Source organism: Eptatretus burgeri, chromosome 8 (genome assembly GCF_056783735.1).
Source record: "Eptatretus burgeri isolate ZD-2024b chromosome 8, Ebu_testis_v1, whole genome shotgun sequence".
In the NCBI taxonomy this organism is placed as follows: domain Eukaryota; kingdom Metazoa; phylum Chordata; class Myxini; order Myxiniformes; family Myxinidae; genus Eptatretus; species Eptatretus burgeri.
Genome location: NC_140968.1, coordinates 9,200,274 through 9,227,869, shown reverse-complemented (window position 1 = coordinate 9,227,869; position 27,596 = coordinate 9,200,274). Strand labels below are relative to the sequence as shown.

Below are 27,596 nucleotides of genomic sequence, written 5' to 3'. Positions count from 1 at the left end.
TTGTCCCTTTAAAAAACAAAACAGGTAATACTCTTATGTTAGCTTTTCAACAGATATTTAATAAAAGTAAGAGAAAACCTAAGAAATTGTGGACTGATGAGGGTAGAGAGTTTTATAACAAGACATTTATGAATTTTCTAAAAAATAACAGTATTACATTATACAGTACCTTTAATGAAGGGAAGGCAGTTGTTGTTGAACGTTTTAATCGTACCTTAAAAGAGAGACTATATAAAAAATTCACACAACTCGGTTCACAACAATGGTTATCTTTTATTCAGGATATTGTGGATAAGTATAATGACACGATTCACACGTCAACGAATATGAAGCCATCAGAAACATTTACAAAATTAAAATATGAAAAAGAGATTAATGTCAGAAAACCTAAGTTCAAAGTTGGTGATATCGTAAGAATATATAGGTGGAAATCTCATTTTGAAAAGGGTTTTACTGAACGATGGACGAAAGAACTTTTTAAAATTGTTGATGTAATAGATACAGTTCCTTGGACTTATAAAATATATGATTTGGAAGGGGAAGAGATTTTAGGTTCATTTTATTCACAGGAATTACAAAAGACAAAACTAAGCAGATAATACACCTTTGTGGACACTAGAGGGACAAGTATATAATGTGTGTCAAGGGGGACGTTCTTAGATCTGTGAACCCCAAACACAGAATCCTCAACTGAATAGTCAAGGCTTAACTTTTGTTTGTGTGTGTGTGTGTAATGGGAGCAATAGGTTGGCGCTTCACTCCCTCCTACTATACACCGTTGTGGACACTCGAGGGCCAAGTCCGAGGTGTATAACAGTATATAATGTGTGTCAAGGGGGACGTTCTTAGATCTGTGAACCCCAAACACAGAATCCTCAACTGAATAGTCAAGGCTTAACTTTTGTTTGTTGATGTGTATGTGTGTGTGTCCCAACCCTCACATTCAAAATCTCAACCCCAACCCTCACATTCAAAATCTCAACCCCAACTCAATCCTCACCCAACACAGTCTTTTTCAAAATGAGATTTCCACCTATATATATATATATATATATATATATTTTACGTTTTTTTTTTTTTTTTTCTCTTCTTCCAATTCTGTCTTTTAAGGCTTTCAGGTTTGATGACGTAGAAAGGGGGAGTAAGCCTGCACTTTCTTCCCAGAACTTTCTTGATCTTGCTCCCATCAAGCACCATCCGACAAAGAACTACATCGATAGGTTTAGATCCCAAAGAGTGATAGCAACTCCAAAAGTCTCCAAAATATAAATAAATAAAATAATAATAATAATAAATAAATAAATAAAAGCCCCCCAAAAAGTTTCAAGTGTCCAACATAAACCCAACTTTCCAAGTCTTCAAGGTATAACCACATTCCCGTTGAGTTTCTAAGATATGTATCACATTGTGAGTTATCAATCCAGAACCCACATTTCAAGTATTCAAAGTAAAACCAACTTACAAAGTCTCTTAAGGATAACTCATTTACTGATTTTTTCAAAATTTGTGAGTCTCCAAGGTAGGCCCCATATTTAGAACCATCTTGGCAGAACCCTTTTCCTGAGTCTCCAAGGTAGTTATTTAAACCATCAAGGCAGAACTCATTTACTGATTTTTTCAAAATTTGTGAGTCTCCAAGGTAGGCCCCATATTTAGAACCATCTTGGCAGAACCCTTTTCCTGAGTCTCCAAGGTAGTTATTTAAACCATCAAGGCAGAACTCATTTACTGATTTTTTCAAAATTTGTGAGTCTCCAAGGTAAAACTTGTATTCTGGCTCATCAAGGTATAACTTGTTCAGTGGGTATTGTCTTGATAACTCACAATGAGTACTATTGCTGTAAAACTCTTTTTCAGGATTTTGCTGGTCTCCAAGGTATAACTCTTTGGTTGGGTCATCAAGGACGAACTCGTTTCTGTGGGTCTTGGTCGCTCATAAGGTCTTCAACCAAGCCAACAATTTCGCCCCCAAGTTGTAGCAAAAGCAGTATTTTCATTTCGTATTTCAGACACAATTTCCTGTGAGAGAAAATAATAATGTATTAATTAAGTTATTTAATTATTAAATGAGTATGCTTCAATCAAAGTTTGAAAATAGGAAAATAAAAAAATCTTACCTCAATAGATAAGAGGTTTGAATCCAGTTCATCAACTTGAAGGTTTAGTTCCATAGAAGACAGAGAGTTCCAAGGAACACCAAAGTCATCCCACTCAAGGTCTTCAACCAAGCCAACAATTTCCCCCAAGTTGTAGCAAAAGCAGTATTTTCAGATACAATTTCCTGTGAGAGAAAATAATAATGTATTAATTAAGTTATTTAATTATTAAATGAGTATGCTTCAATCAAAGTTTAAAAATAGGAAAATAAAAAATCTTACCTCAATAGATAAGAGGTTTGAATCCAGTTCATCAACTTGAAGGTTTAGTTCCATAGAAGACAGAGAGTTTGAGACAAGCACACAGAACACCATTGCCAGCAAGAACAAATGTTTAAAATGGAGCCTGGGTTTGAAGCTTTTATAGAGAAAGACTGGTGGGTGTGGTTTCCTTTGGAAATTCCCTGGGCAAGCCTAGGCAAGCCTTCATTGGGAAATTTTTCAAAACCATAACATCCTGTAATTTTCTAGTGATTTCTTTGTGAGTCAGAGATGAACTGGAAATGATGTAAGAGTGGGCGGGGCTTAGCAAAAGTAGGCGGAGCTTAGGAAAAGTGGGCGTGGCTTAGAAAAAATACCTTATGAAAAGTGGGCGGAGCTTAGCAAAAGTGGGCGGGGCTTAGGAAAAGTGGGCGTGGCTTAGAAAAAAATACCTTATGAAAAGTGGGCGGAGCTTAGCAAAAGTGGGCGGAGCTTAGGAAAAGTGGGCGTGGCTTAGAAAAAATACCTTATGAAAAGTGGGCGGGGCTTAACAAAAGTGGGCGGGGCTTAAAGAAAAGTGGGCGGGGCTTAACAAAAAATAACCTGTGGCTCAGGAGGTGGTCAAACAAGAGCATTAAGAGAAGTTTATCATTTCGTAATGACACAAATGGGGTATCTTAAAAAATATAAAGATTCAAATGTTTTGTTTGTCAATATTTTAGATGGGGATTATTGTGCAAAGAAAATTAAACTATTGAAGGAATTTGAGAATGAACAAATCTTTATAGGTTCAATGAGTGAGCTGTTCAACCCTCAGGTGTTCAATTCAATGAGGTTCAATCTCCAAGTTAAAAGGGGAGACAAATAAATATACCTTGGGATAAAAAGGGGGGTTTATTTTTAGGGAAAAAAAATATAAATCGCTGAAAATCCCCCATTCATTTACATGGGGAAAAGTGAGCCAGAATCAGTATTCTTACCCTACTTATATATATATATATATTTCCTTAAATAAAACGGCCGTGTATTCCAAAGAGACAGAAGTGTTGATTTTATCTCCAGGTCATACAGAAGTCACAGTTCCAATTAAAATATTTTTTTTTATAAAGAAGGGCGTTTGTATGAGAATAGATCAATGGGGTATGATCTGAATGATCTAGGGTATAATTGGTCATTTAAAATTGACCTAGAAGGCCTGGAACAATTAAATCAGTCTCATAAGGAAGAATACAGATAATGAGTTATGTGGAAGCAAGATTAGTAAACAACAAATAAAAGAATTTAATAAGGGTAAATATAATAATGGTTTTGTCCAGGTTTATATCATGAAAACAGAAAAAACAGGATTATATGTAATAAGCAAGGAAATACAATATGATTTTACTATGGGAAGATGGGGAGGTGTTTTGTGTCATAATATTATTCTGTCATATATTTCTAATGTATAAATGACAGCAAGAAGGCTTCAAGAAAATTATCATTTCTGTGTCCAAGCATATCTTTAAGAAAAGGGTATTTGGTATTTTAATAAATATGTTCTACAATATAAGAATGAGGTATTTTCAATAAACCATTTGCTTTATACTAATGTTGATAAACCGACAACTTTGGATTTAATGAAAACTAGCATAACCCACGCTCTGCACGACATGTTGGGGTGGGTGTGTTTGAGAAAGGAACTGATGCAGGGTATCAGTAGTAATTTTACTTTAATGCAGTAAGTGGAATACGATTTCACTGTTTCAGAACCATTTTATTTACTTTTTTTTGTACCATGCACCTCACATGGTCTTTGAGATAATGTAAGCCGAATATCATGTTACTCGAGTGCAGAACAAAGTCGAAGATAGCGCGACACGAAACTACAAACTCGGAAATAATATATAAGATGTTAAATAATGAAAAAATTATAAAGTTAAGAAAATGTTTGGCTCTTTTAGAAATACAAAAAAATTTTTGTTGGTTTCCTGTTGCAAAAAAATGTATTTTGGATACACGAATAACAAGAAATCCTGATTGATATATGTATGATATTCTATGTGGTGCAAGTGATTCCAGGATAGTAAGGGACAAGGAATGAGTGGGAGAAGAGGAGGAAAAGGAGAAGAGAGAGAAGAGAGAGAAGGAGGAGAGGGAGAAGAGAGAGAGAGGAAAGAGAGAGAATAAATATATATCAAAATATGGAAACCAGTGAGATTAAAAAAAGATTGGAGGTATTGCAGAAAATAAATAAATCTCAATGTACCGAGGAGGAAAACAAAGAATTGACAAGTCTATAAGAAATATTTTCGACAAGACTATTAACATCGTTTCCAGGGATAAGATAGATGATGTTGGTATGATTGACTTCAATTCAAGTTTTTCATTTTTTCTAAAATAAATGGAGGAGCGAGTGAAGACATTTGAAATGAGAGCGAGAGAAGAACCTTCAGAGTTTAGGCTTTATTCCATTTGATTGGAGCCGCTTCTGTGGGCACACCGGGGAATACAGGTTCAGCTAGGAGTACATAAGCAGTAACGTATACATGTGCGATTAATCATTGCAGACTAAATCCGCGTAAGCACGGAGTTCGATATAATCTCCATTCTCACCAGTCAATGAGCACCTTCAGTTAACGAGCATCAAGTGAACAGCCGATGTAAATGGCAATGCCCCGGGGACAACCACTCGTGCCGCGGAGACCTCCCCTTATACGCGAGACGCACAACATGTGATCCCGCGTCATGTCCCTCAATTCACCTCAATTCACCACATTCTCCGCACCTTTAAAATGTAACTCGGGGCCCATCTTACACACCATGATTGCTTTAGCACTATAGGAGTATACATTTCAAGCAACGCGGACTAATAGGTCTACAGAAGCATACATCTGGGTTTTAGTTCAGCACAAATCACGAAGCACCAGTACCCTTACATCCTGATGCGTGTACCCTTTTACGTCCAATTCAACATTGCAGTACCCTCGTACGCGGGATTGTAGTGAGGTGGCGGCCATGCATACCGTATTGTCAGTCGGGTGGATTTTCCATTTCCTGCCCTTCACTAGCGAGCTGTTGACGAAACTTTCAGAGCTACCGGTATCAATCAGTGCCTCAGCCATATGCCCGTTAATTTGTACGTTGATGATAGCCTTGGATAGATTCCCCGGGGAGGCTGCAGTTAATTTATTTTGCGAGTAGAGAGCCGCAGAAGTGGGTTTATTTCTCCCTAGAGTAGATTTACATACCCTGGCATAATGCCCTTTCTTGTCGCAATTCATGCATGTGGCATCTCTGGCGGGACATTTTTGACGAGGGTGCCTTTTGTACCCACAAAAGAAGCATTTACCAACTGGAGCAGTTGCTGAGGAGTTTGACGTGGCCTGGGTATCCGGCTCCTCGGGTGTTTCTCCATCCCCTATGTCTGGCTGTGTCTGTGCCAGTGGGGTTCCTTGGGTTCCCATCGTAGCAGCGTTCATTAGCAGCATCGGTGTCCCAAATGACTCAGATTGCTGCTGAGCCGTATCCATCGCTCGTGCCTGATCGACTACCTTGTCAAGATTGGGTTGCGCTTTCTCTAGTAAGCGTTGCCGTATGTGGGCTGATCTAAGTCCTTGGATGAATGCCTCCCGTGTCGCTTCATTTCGGTGTTCCTCGGCGCTTACGGCCCGGAAGCTGCAGTCTTTTCCCAGCTGATTCAGAGCTTGCAGGAACTGATCGACTGTCTCCCCGGCTGCTTGCTTGCGTGTGTTGAGAAGATGTCGTATGTATACCTCGTTCTTGCGCTTCACGTAGAGCGCTTGCAGCACGTCGATCGCTGCTTCGTAGGTGTCACACTCCGAGAAGAGCCTGTACATGCTGGGCGAGACATGATTCACGAGAGCGGCAAATTTGTCGGCTCCTTCCTCGATGATGGTCAGATAGTGTGAGAAGGAACAGAACCAATGCGACCATTTCATTTCTGCGTCAGTCGCGTTTGGGTCTGCGTCGAACCTCTCTGGTTTGTAGATCTTGTCCATCGTTGGTTGAGAGAGCCGAGAAAACCAAATGGAATAAATTGAAATGAGAGCGAGAGAAGAACCTTCAGAGTTTAGGCTTTATTCCATTTGATTGGAGCCGCTTCTGTGGGCACACCGGGGAATACAGGTTCAGCTAGGAGTACATAAGCAGTAACGTATACATGTGCGATTAATCATTGCAGACTAAATCCGCGTAAGCACGGAGTTCGATATAATCTCCATTCTCACCAGTCAATGAGCACCTTCAGTTAACGAGCATCAAGTGAACAGCCGATGTAAATGGCAATGCCCCGGGGACAACCACTCGTGCCGCGGAGACCTCCCCTTATACGCGAGACGCACAACATGTGATCCCGCGTCATGTCCCTCAATTCACCTCAATTCACCACAACATTTCTGAGGATTCTTTATGTTTTAAAAATTAAGATTCAAATGTGCATGTTGGAAACTAAAAAGGTTTTCGCACTCTGCAGGAATTTTTCTCATAAAAATAAATGAGTTATTGTCTCAAATATAAAAAGAAAACTAAAACTAAAAAAATCTCATATTTTAAAAGAAAAACGAAAGGGTTATACAAAAAGGTACATGTTCGGTGTGTGGTTCAAAAAAGAATCAATTTATCTCCAAACGCAAACATGGAGGAGATGTACAAAAGTTTTTATCAGGAAGTAAATTTACAACTACTGGAATACCAGGGGAATTACATCTACCAGGGTATTCTTTCTGTGGTCCAGGAACAAAGTTGGATAAAAGATTAGATGAGGCAGCCAATCCTAAACCATGGAGTAAACCCATCAATGGGGTTGATGAAGTGTGCATGAGGCACGATATTGATTTTGGGAATACCACAACTTTGGAAGGAAAGCATGAAGCCGATAGAGAAATGTTGTATAACTTGTCTCTGATACAAAATCCAACCTTGAGAGAAAAAGTTGATGGGTTCATCGTGAAGAATATGATCACAACTAAATTGAAACTTGGGCTTGGAAATTCAAAAAAATCTTATAGGCTCGAATGATGTCATTAAGACTGAAAAGCAATTGGCTGATGAATTACATAAACCAATATTCACAAAGTTTCGTAGAAGGAAGGTTTATTCCAAGGAAGTTGATTATATCTGGTCCGCTGATTTGATTGAACTCAATCATGATAAGGGGTACAAGTATGCTTTAACCGTTATCGATTTGAGGAGTCGATATGCGTGGGTCGTCCCTTTAAAAAACAAAACAGGTCATGCTCTTATGTTAGCCCTTCAACAGATATTTAATAAAAGTAAGAGAAAACCTAAAAAATTGTGGCCTAATGAGGGTAGAGAGTTTTATAACGGGACATTTATGAATTTTCTAAAAAATAACAGCATTATATTATACAGTACCTTTAATGAAGGAAAAGCCATTGTTATTGAGCGCTTTAATCGTACTTTAAAAGACAGACAATATAAAAAATTCGCACAACTCTGTTCTCAACAATTGTCATCTTTTATTCAGGATATTGTGGATAAGTATAATGACACGATTCACACGTCAACGAATACGAATCCATCAGAAACATTTACAAAATTAGAATATGAAAAAGAGATTAATGTCAGAAAACCTAAGTTCAAACTTGGTGATATCGGAAGAATATATAGGTGGAAATCTCATTTTGAAAAAGGTTGTATAAAGCGATGGACAAATGAACTTTTAAAATTGTTGATGTAATCGATACAGTTCCTTGGATTTGTAAGGTATATGATTTAGAAGGGGAAGAGATTTTCGGTTCATTTTATTCACAGGAATTACAAAAGACAAAGATAAATGGAAATTTTTTTTGACTCCGCCCACAGAAACCCCACCCACAGAAGCCCCACCCACATAAACTACACTCCACACAAGCTCCACCCACACAAACTCTACACACACAAACCCCACAAAGCTCTACACACAAACCCCACCCCACACAAGCCTCACCCACATTCATCATATTCACATAATTAATGATTAGTTAATTAGTTCCTCACACACAACATGTTTATTTAATTTAAAAAATTGCTCTCTCCATCCACACAAGCTCCACCCATCCACCCATCCACCCATCCACACAAGCCTCATCCACATAAACCTCATCCACATAAGCCTCATCCACATAATCCTCATCCACATAAACCCCACGCACACAAACCCCTCCCACACAAACCTCATCCACAGAAGCGCCATTCACATAAACCCTGCCCACATAAACCCCACCCACACAAACCCCTCCCACACAAACCTCATCCACAGAAGCCTCATCCACATAAACCCTGCCCACATAAACCGCACCCACATTAACTCCTCCCACACAAGCCCCTCCCACACAAACTCCACCCACAGAAGCCCCACCCACACAAGCCCCACCCCCTTATCCCCCCTGTGCGCCCCCCACCTTTGACTCACCACCCCCCCACCCCTCACCCTTCCCCACACATACACGGGGTGGGGGGGGGTGATGGGTCATTGGGGGAGCGCACGTACTCCCCCCCAATCTCTCCTTTCCATGTCTTTATTCTTTTTTTTGTAGTTAAGAATCAAATAATTATAAGAAAAACAAGTATAATCAATCATCATTGAAAATATTAAATATTCATTTGTAAAAATACATGATATTTCCAAGCATTCTGCTTCAGATGTCTTGAGTGTCAGGTCAGATTCCTGCAGATGATTAACTTGTGTGCTTGGTTCATCCAGACAGGCGTTTAAACTGGAAAAAAAATGTGTTAAAACTCAGGAGAGATATCGAGACACAGAGAGACAGACAGACAGACAGACAGACAGACAGACAGACAGACAGACAGACAGACAGACAGACAGACAGACAGACAGACAGACAGACAGACAGACAGACTAGAGGGGGAGCACTTGGTGGAGTGCAAAACCTCTGCCGCCAATACTGCTGGGTCACTTAAGTGAACCTGATATCCTATTCATTGTAGGTCAAAACGGATCAGACTCTACTGAACCACGATTGAATAAACCAAACAAGATCGACACGCATGTAGAAATGCCAAAAAAACCAGAGTTGGTGTCAAAGCCACCCAATGCTCGCCTGTTTATACATTTATCGTTTTTAAAAGACGAGTCTAATAATTAATATTTTTTAGAAAGCATTGCAGTGAAGTATAATTATAAAGCAATATATGTTTTTGTTTCTTGTAATGAGTAACAAGAGCGCAAGTGAGCACAATATACGCCCGAACAAGAAGGTATATACAGAATTGTGCAACTACATGGAAAACAGCATCCTGGTTGCCATGCCAACCACTTTAGATGACGAACGTATGTCGCAACACACCGTCTCCACAGTCTGTACCTATGTACCAAATATGAAACGTGAAAGTTGAAAACTTTGGGAGTTAGAGTGTAGACAGGAACTGATGGTAAACAGCATCCTGGTTGCCATGGCAACCACTTTAGATGACGAACGTATGTCGCTACACAACGTCTCCACAGTCTGTACCTATGTACCAAATATGAAACGTGAAAGTTGAAAACTTTGGGAGTTAGAGTGTTATGTGGACAGGAACGGACGGACAGACGACCGCTATCACATAATACGCCCCGATATATATATATATATATATATATATATATATATATATATATATATATATATATATATATATATATATATATATATATATATATATATATATATCGGGCGTATAAAAAATAGTGTGGTAGATAAAAACATTAGAAAGGAAACTAGAGGGGGAACACTCGGAAGAGTGCAAAACCTCCGCCGCCAATACTGCTGGGTCACTCAAGTGAACCTTATATCTTATTCATTAAATATGATGTCAACAGTGCTGACAGAGTTATAGTTCTTTTCTCCAACATATTTTTTTTTTGGGGGGGGAGGGGGTTGGAAATCACTTAAAACATGTAGAAATGCAAAAAAAAAACTTTTTTTTTCTCTAACAATTTTTTTTGGGGGGGGGGGGACCAAGTCCAAAATCTAATGGCATGATCGTTGGACCATACCTAACCCCCCCCCCACCAAGATTCGTCGAAATCCTAATCACTTAAAACATGTTGAAATGCAAAAAAAAAGAAATTGAAATTTTGTTGAAAAAAAAAGTTGCAAAATTTTTTTTTTCTCTAACAATTTTTTTTGGGGGGGGGGTTGGAAATCACTTAAAACATGTAGAAATGCAAAAAAAAAAAAATTTTTCTCAATATTTTTTTTTTGGGGGGGGGGACCAAGTCCAAAATCTAATAGCATGATCCTGAGACCATATCTAACCCCCCCCCACCAAGTTTCGTCGAAATCCGTCAAGTTTTTCCGTAATACTGTTCACAAACAAACAAATAAACAGAAAAGGGTGAAAACGCCATCTTCGATGGCGGAGGTTAAAAATAACTTGCATCAAAACATTTAACATTTTCACGCTGACGTTCACGCCGGGGGTATCGCTGTAGCTCTTTGTTCTTCGAACAGGCGAGCTAAAAATCGAAATTGTTTTGAAAAAAAAGTGCAAAAAATTTTTTTCTCTAACAAATTTTTTTTTTTGGGGGGGGGGGGGTGGAAATCTATTAAAACATGTAGAACTGCAAAAAAAAAAAAATTTCAAATATTTTAAAAATAAAATCGAAATTTTTTTGTAAAAAAAGTTGCAAAATTTTGGGGTTTTTTCTCTAAAATTTATTTATTTTTGGTTGGAAATCACTTAAAACATGTAGAAATGCAAAAACAAAAATTCAAATATTTTTTCAAAATGGCCACCATAGCGGCCATATTGGACTTTGGACTCAGTCCAAAATCTAATGGCATGATCCTTGGACCATACCTAAAACCCCCCACCAAGTTTCGTCGAAATCTGTCCAGAAGTTTTTCCGTAATACTGTTCACAAACAAACAAACAGACGGGTGAAAACAGTAACCTCCGTCCACTTCGATGGCGGAGGTTAACAAACATGCACGTGCGTATTTCTCATCTTGAAGTTGGTCCTTTTAAGATTAGAGGAGGTGCCAACAATGCCTCCCAGTCGGTAATGATTTCTTTCATTTGAACACGAAAGGAATAAATCTCTTGAATAACATCGTTCATCTGTACCCATACGTCGTGTAATTGAGATAATTCATTTTCCACAGATGCGATTAATGTTGAAGATAAGCTGTTAGGAGAAGACAAACAATATTTATTAGTCATACAGTAATTTAATTAATAATCAGTTGCTTCACTGCGATTCTCAGAAGAAACACACACACAATTTATAGATATTGTAATGGGTTCTCTTCTTCTTCTTCTCCTTCTTCTTCAGATGAAAAATAGTTAATGTTTCAGTCGTTTCTCAAGAGGACAAGATGAGACAAATTATAAAGCCTTCAAAATTTACGAGCGAGAGCTTGTTTATAAAGCAACTTCGCGGAAGTGGGATTACGTAATCTTGGAATTTCCAAGGTGTGTACCAGATGGAAAATGACGGTTTGGGCGAGACAACTTGGGAAATACGTGGGCGATACATTCTCAAGCAGTCTGATTCATTTAAACACAAAATGAAAATGCTTTGAAGGATTTTGATAAAACCCATCATTTAAAAAACCTGTTAGTGTTCTGATTTAAAATACAACCACAAGACCTTGTCTCTCACATAATACTTCTTTTTCACAGCACGAACTGAAAACACTTAAAAAAACATTCCCATTCGTTGGATGGATACTCTTTGAGTGGAGTGAAAATATAAAAGTAAATCAGTAAGTCTCAGTTTAACATGTGCTCAATGGGGTAGAGATCGATCTCTTCTTTTCACCCCATGGACCGAGAGTCAGAGGGTGTGGGTGGGTGGGTTTGGACCCTGAGACAATTTAACATGAGCTCAATGGGAAAAAATCATTCTCCTGTTTTAACCAAATTAGCCTTGAGTCAGAAAGGTTAGCCTATACATTTGCATAGGGTTTTTGGGTCCTGAGATGGTCTCGATTCAACATGAGCTTGTATGGGAGAGAGAGAGAAAATCATTCTCCTGTTTTAACCAAATTAGCCTTGTCAGAAAGGTTAGCCTATACATTTGTATTGGGGGGGGGGGGAGGAATCCATCTCCTGTTTTGAGGTTTTCAGGGTTTAATTCATAGATTTTACCCCGTTTTCCCCATTCATTTGCATGGATACCTCAGAAACCCCATTATTCCTCTACTATCTTAGACTTCAAAATGGCTGTCGTAGTGAAATCAGTGGAACAATGCTCATTTTTAAGGAAGTTGTCACTTCATTTTTAATGTCACTTTAATGGAAGAAATTAAGTGGAAGATTTGGTAAGTTGTCACTTTGAGCTGTTTTCAATCATACTTGTGTGTTATGTAATTTGTGTATCAGATCAGTCTGTCTGTGAAAGTTTCAGATCAGTCTGTCTTATAATTCATGAAAACACTGTTCAAGACAATCACAACGTTAAAAAAAACTAAGCTGTTTGTCCTAAACAACATATACATCGTTACACAGTCTCACAAAGGCTATTAAACCGATTTTGCATTTTCTTGAAGTCAGAACCACCTGAAACCAAATAATTTTCATGGATATTTGATGTTATCATCAATCTTTCTATTTACTGTGTGACAGATTTTCTTTTAGCTCTTTCTTTTATAATTTCATCGATGATGAATACTTTAAAAAGTCCACATACCATTATCTTCATCTGTAATGTATAAGTGAAGGAATTAAATTTATTATAGACAGTACATGATATGAACAATGTCCCACCCATGTGGCACAAGTTGAAACCTCTGACTGGATTATTTTTGTTCACACAAAGTGACAATGATTTCTTAAGGAAGATTTTTAAAGGTTACTTAAAGGTGACTGCCACATGATGTCAGGATAAAATGTTACCAATGGAATTCCAGCTCAGTAAGACATAATTTACAAAAAGTAACATGATTTCCTTCTTTATCAAAAACAAATAAAAAAGTTCACAATATCCTCCACTGTTACATTAAATTATTTAAATAATCAAGTGTGATTCATCGTTCGACACCGATCATTTGGACTTTGTTTAAGTTACATCTGCATGCTCGATATTCTGTATCCTGCAGCATTGTGACACTTATGGAACATGTTTGTTTATGTTTTACAAAACCATGTATTCAACACTTTACATGTGATGTAATACTTCATTTTAGCTTGAACTGAAAATGTTTGTTTTTCTTGCAGTGTGAAATGTGGATGTAAAATCAAATGGAGCCAACAACTGAAAGATGAGCCACCATTGGTAAATGATGTTCAAGAAAACAAACTCCTTGAAATGCAGAAAGTGGAGGGAACGGAGGTTCATGACATGAATAAAAAAATGGAGTTCAAAGTGAAACAGAACTTTGGTAATGAAGAGGAAGAACAATATCTAGAAGAGCCAAATAAGGTTTTACAAGCACAGGAACAACAACTTCAGGAAAAGAGATGTTGCTCCAAAAAGAGAAGTTTGTTCAGGACAGAGAACGTGAGTTAATGGAAATGGACGTACAATGGAAATTGAACAAAGAATTGTGGTTGAAGGAGGAAGATGAACAGAGTAAACGAGCAGAAAGAGAAACAGCAGAACAGCAGAAAGAGAAAAAGGAAGCAGAGCAGAGGAAAATAAATGAACAGGAGAGGAAGAAACAAGAAGAGTTAAAGATAAGAGAGAAAGAAGAATGCAGACGAGCAAATTGGGAAAAGGATTTTCAGGATGAGAAATTTGAAGTTTGGATCTTGGAAAAGCATAAAAACACAGAACGTAAGAAGAAAATGGTTGATGTAGAAAAGAGAGTGTTCGAGGTAAAAAACTGGAAGCAAGATGTTCAGCAATGGGAGAAAGAATTGCAGATACAGTATATCAGGAACAGGAGCTGGAGCGACAGGGGATGTTTGAAGCCTTCATGAATGGGAAGCATGAAGAGATAAAGAAACAGCAGCTCCATATCCACCAAAAAGGAGAGAAGCTTAATAATCGAGAATGTAATCTGAATAAATCGGAGGTGGAGACTCGACTGAGAGAGAAAAAGGAATGAGAACACAGAGAGCAATGTGAAGTTGCATGGAAAACAAGAGAGTCGATTCTCATGGATAGAGAAAAACAGATAAGAGAGAGGAAACGTCATGTGGAGTTGAGGGAGCAAGAGGTCTTGGAGAGAGAAACAAAATTACAAAAAGCAGGAAAGCCTGCTGAGGAAAGAGTTGAGGAAGAAGTGCTTCTAATAACTGATGATGGGCTGCAGCAGCAACAACTGAAACAGCAGGATGTTGATTTGCTCCCACCTGAACCAAAGCCTTAAAGTGATGAAGGGCTGCAGCAGCGACAACAGTACAGTGTTGTTCTTCAACGACAACCAAAGCCTCTCTGTGAAGGCAGGAAACAACAACTGAAACAACAGGATGTTGATCAGCTGCTGGCAGAACGAAAACCTCACCATTCGTCTCAGTCCAAGCTTGTCAATGATGAACCAGCGGATATAGAAAGTCTTAAGAATAACCTCATGTTCCGTGGAGTGAAGGAGGGAGAAGGTGACCATGACAAGGAGGTTGTGACAAAATTAATTAAAGCCATGAAGCTGAACATAGAGCCCGTATCGCGGGTTGAGAGACATAATGTTGTAACTGCATTTTTGGCGAAATCGAATAAAATGGCTGTCATATCTTTCAAATGGTGTTGAAAGACACGAGAGCCATTTTATTCAATTTCGCCAAAAATGTAGTGACAACATTATGTCTCTCAACCCGTGGTATGCACTTTCCATGTTGGACGCTCTATTGAGAACAGATTCAGACCAATGAAAGTTGTGTTCAGTTGTGAGTCAGATTGGAATCTTGTTCTTTCCAATAACAAGAAAGTTCACAATTTAACTGATCTCTCTTTCTGGACAAAAACATTTTTATCAATCCAGATTACACTCTGCTCCACAGAGAAAAACAAGAGATGCTGCTGAGTGATCTTGAAAAAAAGATTGAAAGTGACCCAAACGGGCGATACACCATCATAGGAGACAAAGTAGTCCTCCTGCAGAATCCCAAGGGCAAGCCTCATCTCCATAGATGACGACCTTCCCTCCTCATCTCGCATCTCCCATAATAGTCTCCTCAAGTGACACGTATTTAAGGAAAAACAGAATATTCCATTGAAACCGATTTCCTCTGATGCACGGTCTCCTTCAAACAAGTGAATAATCCTGAGATCACATTGGAGCAATTCCTGAAATGTTTTTTGATCGTACAGTTCTGGACAGGGAGTTCACTCCTGATGGATATCTTGCATTTCATGAGGACACGAACCTGAACTTTGATAGTGAAAGAACGAAAGCTGAGGAAAACCGTGGTGGGATCTCATTGTTGGTGAAAATCAATTTATCACCTTCTTACATTGTTCGTTGGCTGCCTCCCGAACGGAAGCGTCACCCTGATGACGGGCAGTAACAGCAGAAGCCATGTTGTATGCAGGACCTTCAACAGGTAAGCACTTTTCAATACTTCAGGGCAGGTGGGGTGAATACACAATGGGTGTAAGTAAACACAGCCAACCCCAAGATCAAAAAATTAAGAAAAATAAATTTTGACACTTCGTCTTTTGCAGACATTGCTGTTAATACTTCCTTCGATGAAGAAGAATAGCCTTGATTGTGGAGATAATTGTAATTATAATTTTTGTGGGAAGGTAACTCCTTGGCATGTCCACCCCCATGCAGAAGAAACAACAACTTTAACTCCCTTCAATTGGATGAGGTCACCTGATTCACTTTGTCATCTATTACCTGTTCTCTCCGTGCATTTGCTTTTGTTTTATTTTCTGAACAAGTTATCAAACTGATGAAGATATTACTGCATCTAATCTTTCATATTTGTATTTATTGTTTCTCTAAAGGTCCCTCAAAAGAGGTGCTCGTTCCCTTCTCCACCCCTCACCGAAAACCATCCTTCCGGTTGGAACGTAAGTTCACTGGATTCTTGCTTTACAATACAAATTGCTATTTCAAACTTTGTCTAAACTACCTGTTCTTCACCTGCATCATATCCCATTTTGTCTGTGCCTCAGAAGTGTTGAGGTCAAACAAATATTTTGCTGAACTCTTATCCAGACAAGCGCCAAGCAAATCTTCCAGTTGGAAGAAGTCTCATATGAGTGTGAATGTGTTTGTATCAAAGTCATTGTGCACACCTGCATAATAATTAAAATTCATTGTTTGAAAAGCTTCAGTGCAAATCCAGTGGGTGTTTGTGATGAATAAAATAAAGATGTAAAATTGAAGGCAAAACAAAATAAAAATTGAATTGAGAGGATATAGTATTTCCAAGATTTTGTTGGAAGGCATGATAAATGATGGAAGTTATGACGACGTCGCTGTCAAGTTGTTTTAACTTCCTTTTGTTGATGTGTTGGCAGAGGAAGAAGTTGCAGCAAAGGCCACTGGAGAAGAAGATGTGATGCTTGGCAGTAGATCTATCGTCACTCCATTGTCTCAGCGCTCCAGCAAGGTAAGATGAAGCATCAGACTCCTTGAGATGGCTGATCCAAGAATTTTTTTTAAGAAACATGAGTCTCCAGAACTCCAGCATAAACCTTCCATAGACCTTAATTAATCACTTGCACCCTTTTTATGTTCATGATTGTGAATTTGTCATTTCCTTGCTTGTCGATCTATAATTGTGTGTATGTGTCCTCCTTAAGTCAAAGACCATGAAACCGAGTAGTCTGAAACTTTGCAAGCATACTGAGGGAACTCCATGGAGTGCATGAATGAAAACTGGGTGTTTGGGTTAATTTAAACACCTCTTTTGATAATAATTAATGGCCTTATTTAATTAATTATCCTTTATCAAAGCTCATACTTGGTCACTTTGCTGTCCTTTGCCAGGATCTTTATTTATTTATTTATTGGTCTGCTCAACAGTGCCTTGACTTGGAATGGGCCACAACAATTTCTTCACAATAAGGTGGTGAAAAATATTTTTTCACTTTCCTCACTCTTGTCATCGAATGCTTCATCTTCATTATTCATCCCTTCAAATGGTTTAAAAACATCTGGAGACGCCAGCGTTCATGGCTTTATTTCATTTCTGCACATATGATAACCTCTAGAATCTGTTGACGTTAACCTTTTTGTGTGATCTGCTTTCATTATCCACTTGTCACTTCCATATAGATGCATATAAAAAATAACGTTCACATCTCACACCGACAGTCCGTGTTTTGCTTGCGGTGCCTCTGGTGTTGCCTTACCCACTGATAATGTTGTGCAATTTTTGTGAAATGCCGGATAGGAAGATAGAAGTACACAAAGAAGACAAAAAAACAAAGATTAACAAAAATACAGAGTGGCAGGAACTCTGTAACATCAATAAGCAAACACAGCAGCAATGATTGCTTTCAGAGCAACTGAAACTTCTCAAGAACAAGATGCAAGACCAGAAGCAAACACAGCAGCAACGATTGCATTCTGTCCTCCCGTACCTGCATCTCCAGTTCAAGCCGATGAAACCTTTGTTGCTCCTGTGTGAAGTGGGGCCATCGTCGTAAAAATACAAAACACACAGGAAATGGCACTCTGTGTTGAGGCGTGGTGGTGAAGGTCCTGTTTAACCCTCGACCTGTCAGATCCCGGGGGTTAAATATCACAGAAAGATAAGCATTGGTCATGTCTTTCTCTCTCTCTTTTTTCCCCCCACCCCTCTTCGTATTCTTGTCAGTGAAGCAATGAGTGGTATTTGCTTGTAATTCAATATGAAATGTTTGACTCCATATGTTACATATACATATTATATATTGTTAAATCTCATGCTCAGCACATCACAATGGTAAAGGGTGAGTTCGGCGTTAAACACGATGATATCTTTAAAACATCGGGCCAATACCCCTGGGCACTCACCTGGTAGTGGTTGGATAAGATAACCAGGGAACCATCAGCAGGTATAGATGACCCACAAAATATATTGTTATGAATCTGGAACCCATCGCACACAACAGCCAGGGTCCCGAGAAAACAGTTGTATCAGTAAGTGTGTGTTTATAGTTAGGGCCCCCTACCTGTGTCTAATGGGAATTACATGTGTGTGCTGCGGAGATTCGTTTACAATCTTCTTCTTTTTCAAGAGGCTGTTTTCAATTCCACCTTTCCTTCATCCCGTGTCTGAAACGCCCCACTGTTGCGACGTTTCTTTTCTCCATTCTCTTAATTCTCCTTCATTGCATCCCTCATGTAATGTCTTTAATCACATCTCTGACTTTAAAATGTTTAAAATTCCAATTTGCAATGTTTTGTTGCGGTTCTGCAAAACTGCATGCCTCGAAGAAAGTGAATCCAATACTGGTTGCAGTACCTCTCCCAACCACTTGGCAAGTTCATGTTGTGCCAATCGCACCAGGAACAGTTATCGGTCTTAGTTTCACAACATCCGTCTACCAGAAGCCGACTTCCACAGGGCAATATACTCGGTGGGACTCCTACAGCTCCACGAGATACAAAATTGCCTTGATCAATATCCTGCTGAACAGAGCACTGAGGATTTGTTCATCTTGTAATCTTCCTGCTGAAATTGACAAAATCATGAATATTCTCGGTGAGAATGGTTATCCAAAGCATACAGTTAAGTGATACGTGCACAAGTTTCTAAACACGACAGAAAATCGGAAGATTGGTCCGGACAAATGTCCAGTCTATATCAGGATGCCCTGGAAAGGGCAATCATCACGAAGGTTTGAAGTACTGATCAAACGTATTGTGTCCAACACGTTTCTGGGTGTGCAACCCTGAATAATCTTTACCTCTTGCAGTTTGCTGATGTCGGTCAATAAGGATGTGCTACCCACCTCACAAACCAGCAATGTTATTTATGAGCTTAAGTGCCGATGTGAAGCTCGGTACGTGGGCCACACAACACTAAGATTGGCTAATCGGATGAAACAACACGTCCCTTTCGTGATTCAAAGAAAGATCGTGAGAGTTAGAACACAACCAGTGCGAGCATATAGAAATATCCAACAACAACCGGCCACTGTACCTGCTTCATCTGCCATTGCACAACACCTGGTTGCCAACCCCCTCTGTGCAGACCAGTGCAATGCAGATATTTTCAGGATATTGAGCCGAGGTCAGAACTTGTTTCATTTATATATGCTGGAAGCAACCTTTATCCTTACCACCGATCCAATAATATGTCGTCAAAAGGAATTTGTACGATCTCTGTCTCTTTCAGCATGGAAAGATCAAGGGAAGTACAGTGGCAAATGGTGAACTCACATAAGTGGAAACCCATCCCCCCTCTCTCCAGGATGCAGTTGCAAACGCCAATCATCGACGAACTCTGCTCCAGCCAATGGGAGCTCGAGATGAAGATGATGAGCCGACCAATGAATGTTTGGATTAACAGTGACGTCATTACGGTTGAACCAATCAGTGTCTACCTTATTGAGACTATCGTATATAAGCACACGCCTTCACTTCCTCCTTCACTTGCTGCAATTTTTACCCTGAAGAGTGCAGCACAAAAAGCTTTGGTCACTATTATGTCATGTTTGTTTGCATCCATATTGAAGTTCTGTAGTATCAAACATGTTTATATATACATATATATATATATATATATATATATATATATATATATATATATATATATATATATATATATATATATATTTCTTCATGGATAATTTAATCGATAGATAGTTGAATCGACTACAATCTCAAATTGATATGTTCAGACAAGAGCATTAAGAGAGGTTTGTCATTTCACCTCTTCTCAAAAAAATATGATTTGTGGTGGAAAATGGGGTTGGAGGTTTTAACAGGCAACCGCTGCCTTGTTTTTTTAACTGATGACTAAATTAAGTTGTTCCTGAAAATAAAACACAAACTAATATTTATAGGATATATATTTGACTGCTTAATTTGGTTAAAGAAATGATTATATGAAAGGAAGGTGAAGCCCAGCCCTGCAGGGGAGGAGTGTTGAAAGGGAGGTGTTTGATGAAGTAATGTGTTTCAGTTTGAAAAGGAGAAATATGAGTGAGCATAAGCGAGGAATATTGTGGCTTTGAGAAATGGGACACATTCCTTTGTCAAACCCTCTCTTTTGAAACTACTAATGTATTTGAATGTATTAGCAAGTTAGAACAGTAATGTATTTGAATATATTTGTTGGTTAGAACAGTAATGAAGAGAATATATTTGTTCGAACAGTAATGGATTGGATTGCACTTGTGGGTGGAAAAGTAATGCATTTGGATAAATTAATTAGTTAGAACAGTTATGTATTACTTTGTTAGAACAGTATTTTATTTGAATATATTCGTTTATGAGAACAGTTATGTATTTTAATGTGTTAGTTTGTCAGAACAGTTATGTATTTTTGATGTATTCGTTAATTAGAACAGTAATGTCTTGGACTTTATTTGTTGGTGGAACAGTAATACATTAAAATGTGTTTGTCAAAACAGTAATGTATTTTTATGTATTAATTCATTCGAACAGTAATGTATTGGATTGTATTTGTTGGTGGAACAATCATGTATTTGTATACATTAGGTCATTAGAACAGTGATTTATTGGAATGTATTAGTTTGTCAGAAGAGTAATGTATTAGAATGTATTAGTTTGTTGGAATAATAATGCATTAGAATGTGTGAGTTAGTCAGAACAGTCATGTATTTGAATGTATTAGTTAATTAGAAGAGCAATGTGTTTGAATATATTTCTTTGTTAGAACAGTAAGGTATTTATTAGAATGTGTTTGAACAGGAAGGTATTTGTTCGTCAAAACAGTATTGTATTAGAATGTATTAGTTAGTTCGAACATTAAAGTGTTTGAATGTATTTGTCAGTTAGAACAGGAATGTATTTTAATGTATTAGTTAGAACACCAATGAATGAGAATGTGTTCGAACAGTAATGAATTAGAATGTATTAGTTAGTTAGAACAGCAATGTACTCGCTTTTATTTGTTGGTGGAACATCAATGTATTTGAATATATTAGTTAGTTAGAACAGTCATGTATTAGTTGGAAATTAACAGTTATGGTTGCAGGTTTCAGATCTGTATGGTCTTGAGTTGGAGTTCCTGTCGTGCCTTCAACCAACACGAGGTGGATTGACTGCACCTGTCATCCTTCCAAGGTTGGTGAAATGAGTACCAGTTGACTAAAAACAGAGGTGCACTGCATCAATGGCAAAGCTATGCTCCCAACAATGATGCAAACAGTAGTGATGGGCTGCATACAAAATAATAATAATAATTTAAATATCCTAAAATATTTATCTTTTCAAAAGCAGTGTCGTGCTTTTCACAAATCCAACTAAATCACGGGCGAAAACAACCTGTAAGTGCGCGTTAAATCCAGAACAAGAAAATGCTCAATTCAGGGAATTTTTATATCATTTATGTCCAAGTCCATCAATTCTGCACAGTGCCCCTCCAGCTCAACTGGGCTCCCCCCTGGCCCCCAATTCTCCACTCCACTCAAAACTACACACTGATCCACTGTGCACTACACACTTCAGGTACAACACCTCCCCCTCCCTTCTCATTCCCTCATAAAGTCTCTTCAAATAACCTTTCTGACAGTTGTTAATGAACATTTCATGTTCTGGACAGGCACATGCCCATGGATCCAAAATATCTCATTATTTAATTAAGCCCAAAGAGCACCCCCATTCATCCAATAATTATATCTGCAGTAACAGGCTGAAAAGGGATACTTTTATCGTTTGAAACCATAGGAAAATCAAACAAGAGACAAAGACAATGAGAATGGATAGAAACACCAGAGATAAAGGACAAGAGAGAGGACAGCAGGATTCTCCTTCATTCATCTGCAACACAGGGTGGCATCATAAGTTTAGGGCACAGCTTTGCCGCTGATGCAGTGCCCTCTACTACTGAGGACAGAAATTGGAATTTATTCAGTGCCAGGAATAGCTACTGACTTTTGGTGAAGAACATCATCTGATCTTTAACATCCACCAACTAATGCTGGCAGATGGGACAGACACTAGTTTAATGTCCATTTGAGGGATGGCTCACACATTGACGAACCACCCTGCCTGTGAAACACCAGGATGACAGTTTATAGCTGGGTCAGGATTGAAATCTAGGCGAGCCAGCCTCGAAGTAGCTGTTGGCCACCCTGTCAGCCCAGAACAGCACGATAAAACTTTTGTGAATGTTTGTGCACCTGAACTGCACACAACAATAATTGCGCACCTGAACTCCATCCACCTACAAGGCCTTCATCAGCAATTTGATGGAGTATTGCTCTCCCCTCTGTGCTGGTGCCCTTGCCTCACACCTTTCTCAGCTCAACACCATGGAAACCAAGGCTTTCAAGATCATTGGAATCTCCCATAATGAATCCGAGTCAATGGGCCTCTCACTTCCCCATCACACACACGTCAGTTGTCTTTGTCTTTTACCGCTTCCTTTCTGATCTTAAACACTGCTCTTTTCATGCTTTGTCCATCCCCCCCCCCCCACCTTCTGCTGAAACTCCACAAATCCAGAATCACTGCTCAACAACACTCATTTGTACCTCTTTTTTTCCCACAACCTTCAGAAACAATTTCCACATTCTCTTCAATCATTCCCCCCATCCAAAAACCATGATATTTTCCACTCCCCTGACCCCCCTCACCCAGCCAACCTCGCCCCACCCCCAACTCATTCCAAATTTCCCGTTTTTCCTTCGTGCGAGTTTGCCTCTGCACCCATCTTATCCACTCCTTGCATCCTTCCCACCCTTTCATCCATTGTTTGTCCAAGTCTGCCTCTGTTTCATCCTTCAACCCTGCTGTTGATATTTTCCCCTTTTCTCTGCTGTTGCTTTTGTTCTGTTCCGCCCTGACCTTATCCAGTCGGTGTTCTCACTCTTCCACGAGCCTCGACTCTCCATACAAAATAAACAATAAAAAAAAACTAGAGCTCAGAGAACACCTTACCCGACACAGTGTAAGGAAACAAGGACATGCTCAGGCGCTCAGGCGCTCAGGCGCTCATGCGCTCATGCGCTCCGGCGCTCATGCGCTCCGGCGCTCATGCGCTCCGGCGCTCATGCGCTCATGCGCTCATGCGCTCATGCGCTCATGCGCTCATGCGCTCATGCGCTCATGCGCTCATGCGCTCATGCGCTCATGCGCTCATGCGCTCATGCTCTCTGGCGCTCCGGCGCTCATGCGCTCCGGCGCTCCGGCGCTCATGCGCTCCGGCGCTCATGCGCTCCGGCGCTCATGCGCTCCGGCGCTCATGCGCTCCGGCGCTCATGCGCTCCGGCGCTCATGCGCTCCGGCGCTCATGCGCTCCGGCGCTCATGCGCTCATGCGCTCTGGCACTCATGCACTCCGGCCGTCAGTCAAAACCATCTTGAAAAAGACCACCCTAGCTTTGGTCCATGCATCGCCCATTGGGCAGAAAATGACACATACCCTTATTTGGCATGAAGCCAAAACAAAGTGCTCTGTGCCCATATTTGGGGCCAAGCCAGAACGAAACGCTTCGTGACCATATTTGGTGCGAAATCCACACCACCTGGAGCATGGAATTCCACCCACGCACTTGCCTGCAAAGAGCATGGACAATGGTTGTCCAGAGCAGAGGGTTGTCATTGTTTGGATAAAAATCCTATCTATAAATAACTTCGCAACGCAAGTACACTTTATTCCCATTAGACATCAGAGAAAGGGAGCTATCTATACACATTTACTTCACGAAATAACTGAGCTTCAGGGACCTGAATGTTGAGTGCTCATGGCTCTCAGCTTCGTAACAATATTTGCAGTTAAAATGATGCAAATGTCATGGTTTTGTAAAATTGCTCTGCCTTTAATTTTATAATCTGAGAAGCATCAAGGTCATGGAAACTTCAATGTAAAAAAATAAAAACAACTTTATGTACAAAACTTTTACGTGGCAGTTGAATGTTTTTTGTTGTTTTTTTTCTTTTTAATATGCATCATAAACTTCATAACTTGTACAAAACATTTTTGCCGATTGGAAACCTTCATTCACCTGTGGAAAGTGGAAACAAGGAAGGCACTACATACGAGAGAAACCAATGGGTCCATTGTCTAACAACAAAACGTTAACATCGTTTAAAAAAGTTTTCGCCATCTTTTTCTCTTTCGTCCTTTCATCGCAATTTTGTATTGAGCAACAATCTTCATTTTTTTTACATTCATCAGGCAGGTTTTTGATATGGATGCAGTTGGCAAAAGAAGAATAAGAAGTGCCAGGCCAGAATTGAGGTTGAAGGAAGTTGTGGAGAGGGACATGAGTGAAGTGTGTGTGTGTGTGTGTGTGTGTGTGTGTGTGTGTGTGTGTGTGTGTGTGTGTGTGTGTGTGTGTGTGTGTGTGTGTGTGTGTGTGTGTGTGTGTGTGTGTGTGTGTGTGTGTGTGTGTGTGTGTGTGTGTGTGTGTGTGTGTGTGCAGTGAGAGGACGAGAGGGAAAAAATCCATATGACCTTCCAAGAAAGTAGGATTAATTGGGACGATGAAAGTAGTGGTTGAAGTATGTGTTTGACCACAGTTTTACTGATCACCTTTCGTATAATTTTTTTCATTCAGTTCAAATCACTTATAGTCTCCACATGTCACATGCAAGATTCCAGAGCAGAGTGCCGATTTCTCAGCTTGGAGCACCAATCTTTTTTTGGGGGTAAAGAACCTCTTTTAACAAGTGTCCTCTCAGCTCCAGGACTCGTTCAATCTTCGAATGTTGGTAATTTGGTCACAGGAAACTTGGTCACGGTAAAACGGTCACAAGGTAATTCGGTCACGGTGTTATTATTATTTATTATTCACTGTATTTAAGGCCAGTAAGGCCCAAGAACAGTAATAAATTTTCATTTCATGGCCGGCGAATCTTGTTGGCATAATGACGTATTGACCAAGTTTACTGACTACTATAATGGAATCAGAATTTAAAAGTTGAGAGACAATCGATTCCATTATAGTCGTCAATAAACTTGGTCAATACGTCATTATACCAACAAGATTCGCCTGCCATGAAATGAAAATGTTTTTTTTACTGCTCTTGGGCCTTACTGGCCTTAAATGCAGTGAATAATAATAATAACACCGTGACCGAATTACCTTGTGACCAAATTACCGCACCCCCAATCTTCATGGACACAAACTGTTCCTGGGCTTGAACTTCTGCTTTCATACGCTCACTTCTGGAACACGCTGGTGCCTCCTAATCCTGAAAAATAAAACCAACTCAAGGTTCAAGTTTACTCTGTCATACATCCACTAAATGACATGAGTCAAGATAAAGGAATGAGCTCAACTGGGGTTTTCCAAGATAGCAGCAAACATTATAGTAGCTGAATAAAGATGTCCAATTAACATCAACGTTAAAAAAAGTTTTCATTTTCAAAACTATATTTGGAAATTCAACATGGAATTTTTGCAAGAATAACATTTATTCGATTGTTCCTCGATTATGCAGTTCCCCACCATTTGTCACCAGTTTTCCATGTGTGGCATTTGCAAAAAGAAATGATTTGTAAGGAACTGTATGCTGCAGGTATAGCTGATGAACTGCAAAGTACAACCTTCAATGTTCATGATGTACAAGTTGGTTCTTTACAAATAGCCACTTGTATAAATCAAAAGTAACATCACGACTAATATTGTTGTGGGCTGGGGGTCGGTGGCGATAAACGACCACGAGGTGGAGCAGTGGAGTCATCTCCCACCGAGCACCCGGAATTTTGGTCGTGACTCTTGGATAGCTCCAAGTGTCATGGGATCTTTAGCGGACCATGGATGCCAATATCTCTACCGCGTGTTGTCGAGTTAATTGCCGAATTTCAATATACCCAAGTACCCACAGTCTCGCTACCGGAGAAACCACACCCTCGACGGACCTCGGGCGGAACTGGCCATCTACCGAGCCCGATTCGGGTGTAAACCGAGCAGGGATTACCAAGATCTGTCGATCCAAATGAACAATTTACAGCCCAAACGGCCTTACTAGTTCTCAATACGCGCCTTGCTAGGCCAATGAAGGAAAGCACAGAAAACGAGTTGGTATATTTAACAGGGATTTATTTATAACAATAATCAGGGAGGGGGGGGACACAGAGCAGAGTTATCCAGATATACAAATCGGCAATGTACAATGAACAAGACACTTAACGGTCCTACTTAAAGAAGGGGCCCACCAACACACACACACACACACACACACACACGGCTCCGCCCACGTCCTTAGCCAAAAACACATGCGTAATGGCGACCGGGTCAAGTCCGGGACGGTACATTGTTGTCGTTGTTGTTGTAGACGTTGTATAAAAACCTAACTAAAAAAAAATAAAATAACTTAGCGCACACAAAATTCCCATTAGACAGAAGGAGGGATTCTAACTATAAACACATACTTATCGAAATAACTGAACTACGGGGACTGCTGTCTGTTTGTGCGCACAAGGTTTCCAAATCCGTTACAATATGACTTTAACAGGCCTAATTATTCCCACTTTCTTGTGGGATGTGCCAGGTAAAGTGCTTGGTCCAAGTCTTTCACAAAGCAATGAGCAATGCCTGATGTTAGGACTGTAGGTGATCTGAGCAGGAATTTGTGATTTGTTCAGGGTGCCGGTGATAACTCGACCAACTCTTCACGGAAAGACACAGAGGGATATTTTTCTGATTCTGATGTAGCATACTCTGTTATAGAGCGTTGGTGTTGCCAAAGAGTTTCTTGGCAAGGAGTATGCTGGGTTGTTTGCCCCTGCCTTCCCAACAGCAGTTGGAGCAGAACTTTAGGATTTCTTCAGGGTGCCGGTGATAGCTCACGCACTCTTCACGAAGGACACCGATGGATTTTCAAAGGTCCACCAACTACTGCCGGCACACGGGATGCCCAGTTTAACGTGCATCTGACAGTTTATAACTGGGCCGAGATTCAAACCCAGGCTGGATAGATTGGTGGCGAGTGGGCATACCTCTAGGCCATTATGCCAGCATGAGGGATATTTACTGTCCATCGATAACGATCCAGATTAAGTTCCATTCAAGTGATGGTGCACTTTGTGATACCATGCCAGCTTCACAAAAAAGATCTTTTCATCAGACTGCATTGTTTGTCAAAAAATAAATAGATATTGGAAGGACTCCATCATGCGACCCACCTGAGTTCGGTGACCAATTTGCTCAGCAGAAGGGAGGAATATAACAACACATAATTAAAAAAACAAGCACAAATGAGCTAAGATCCTCGTCCTCTTAACAATGACGTCATAAAAACGAATATGACGTCATTGTGATGTATCA

At 39.7% G+C, this 27,596-nt stretch overlaps 1 long non-coding RNA gene across 2 annotated transcripts in view; it reads right to left on the bottom strand.

Annotated features, from left to right (window-relative positions):
• Window positions 1-23,937: 23,937 nt before the first annotated feature.
• LOC147021059 (uncharacterized) overlaps window positions 23,938-27,596 on the bottom strand; it is a 12,682-nt gene continuing 9,023 nt past the window's right edge. Inside the window, exon 5 of one of the 2 annotated variants that reach the window (XR_015060706.1) lies at window positions 23,938-25,518. This is a non-coding gene — a long non-coding RNA (uncharacterized LOC147021059). The remainder of the gene's footprint in view (window positions 25,519-27,596) is intronic. The other variant, XR_015060705.1, reaches the window with a different exon arrangement.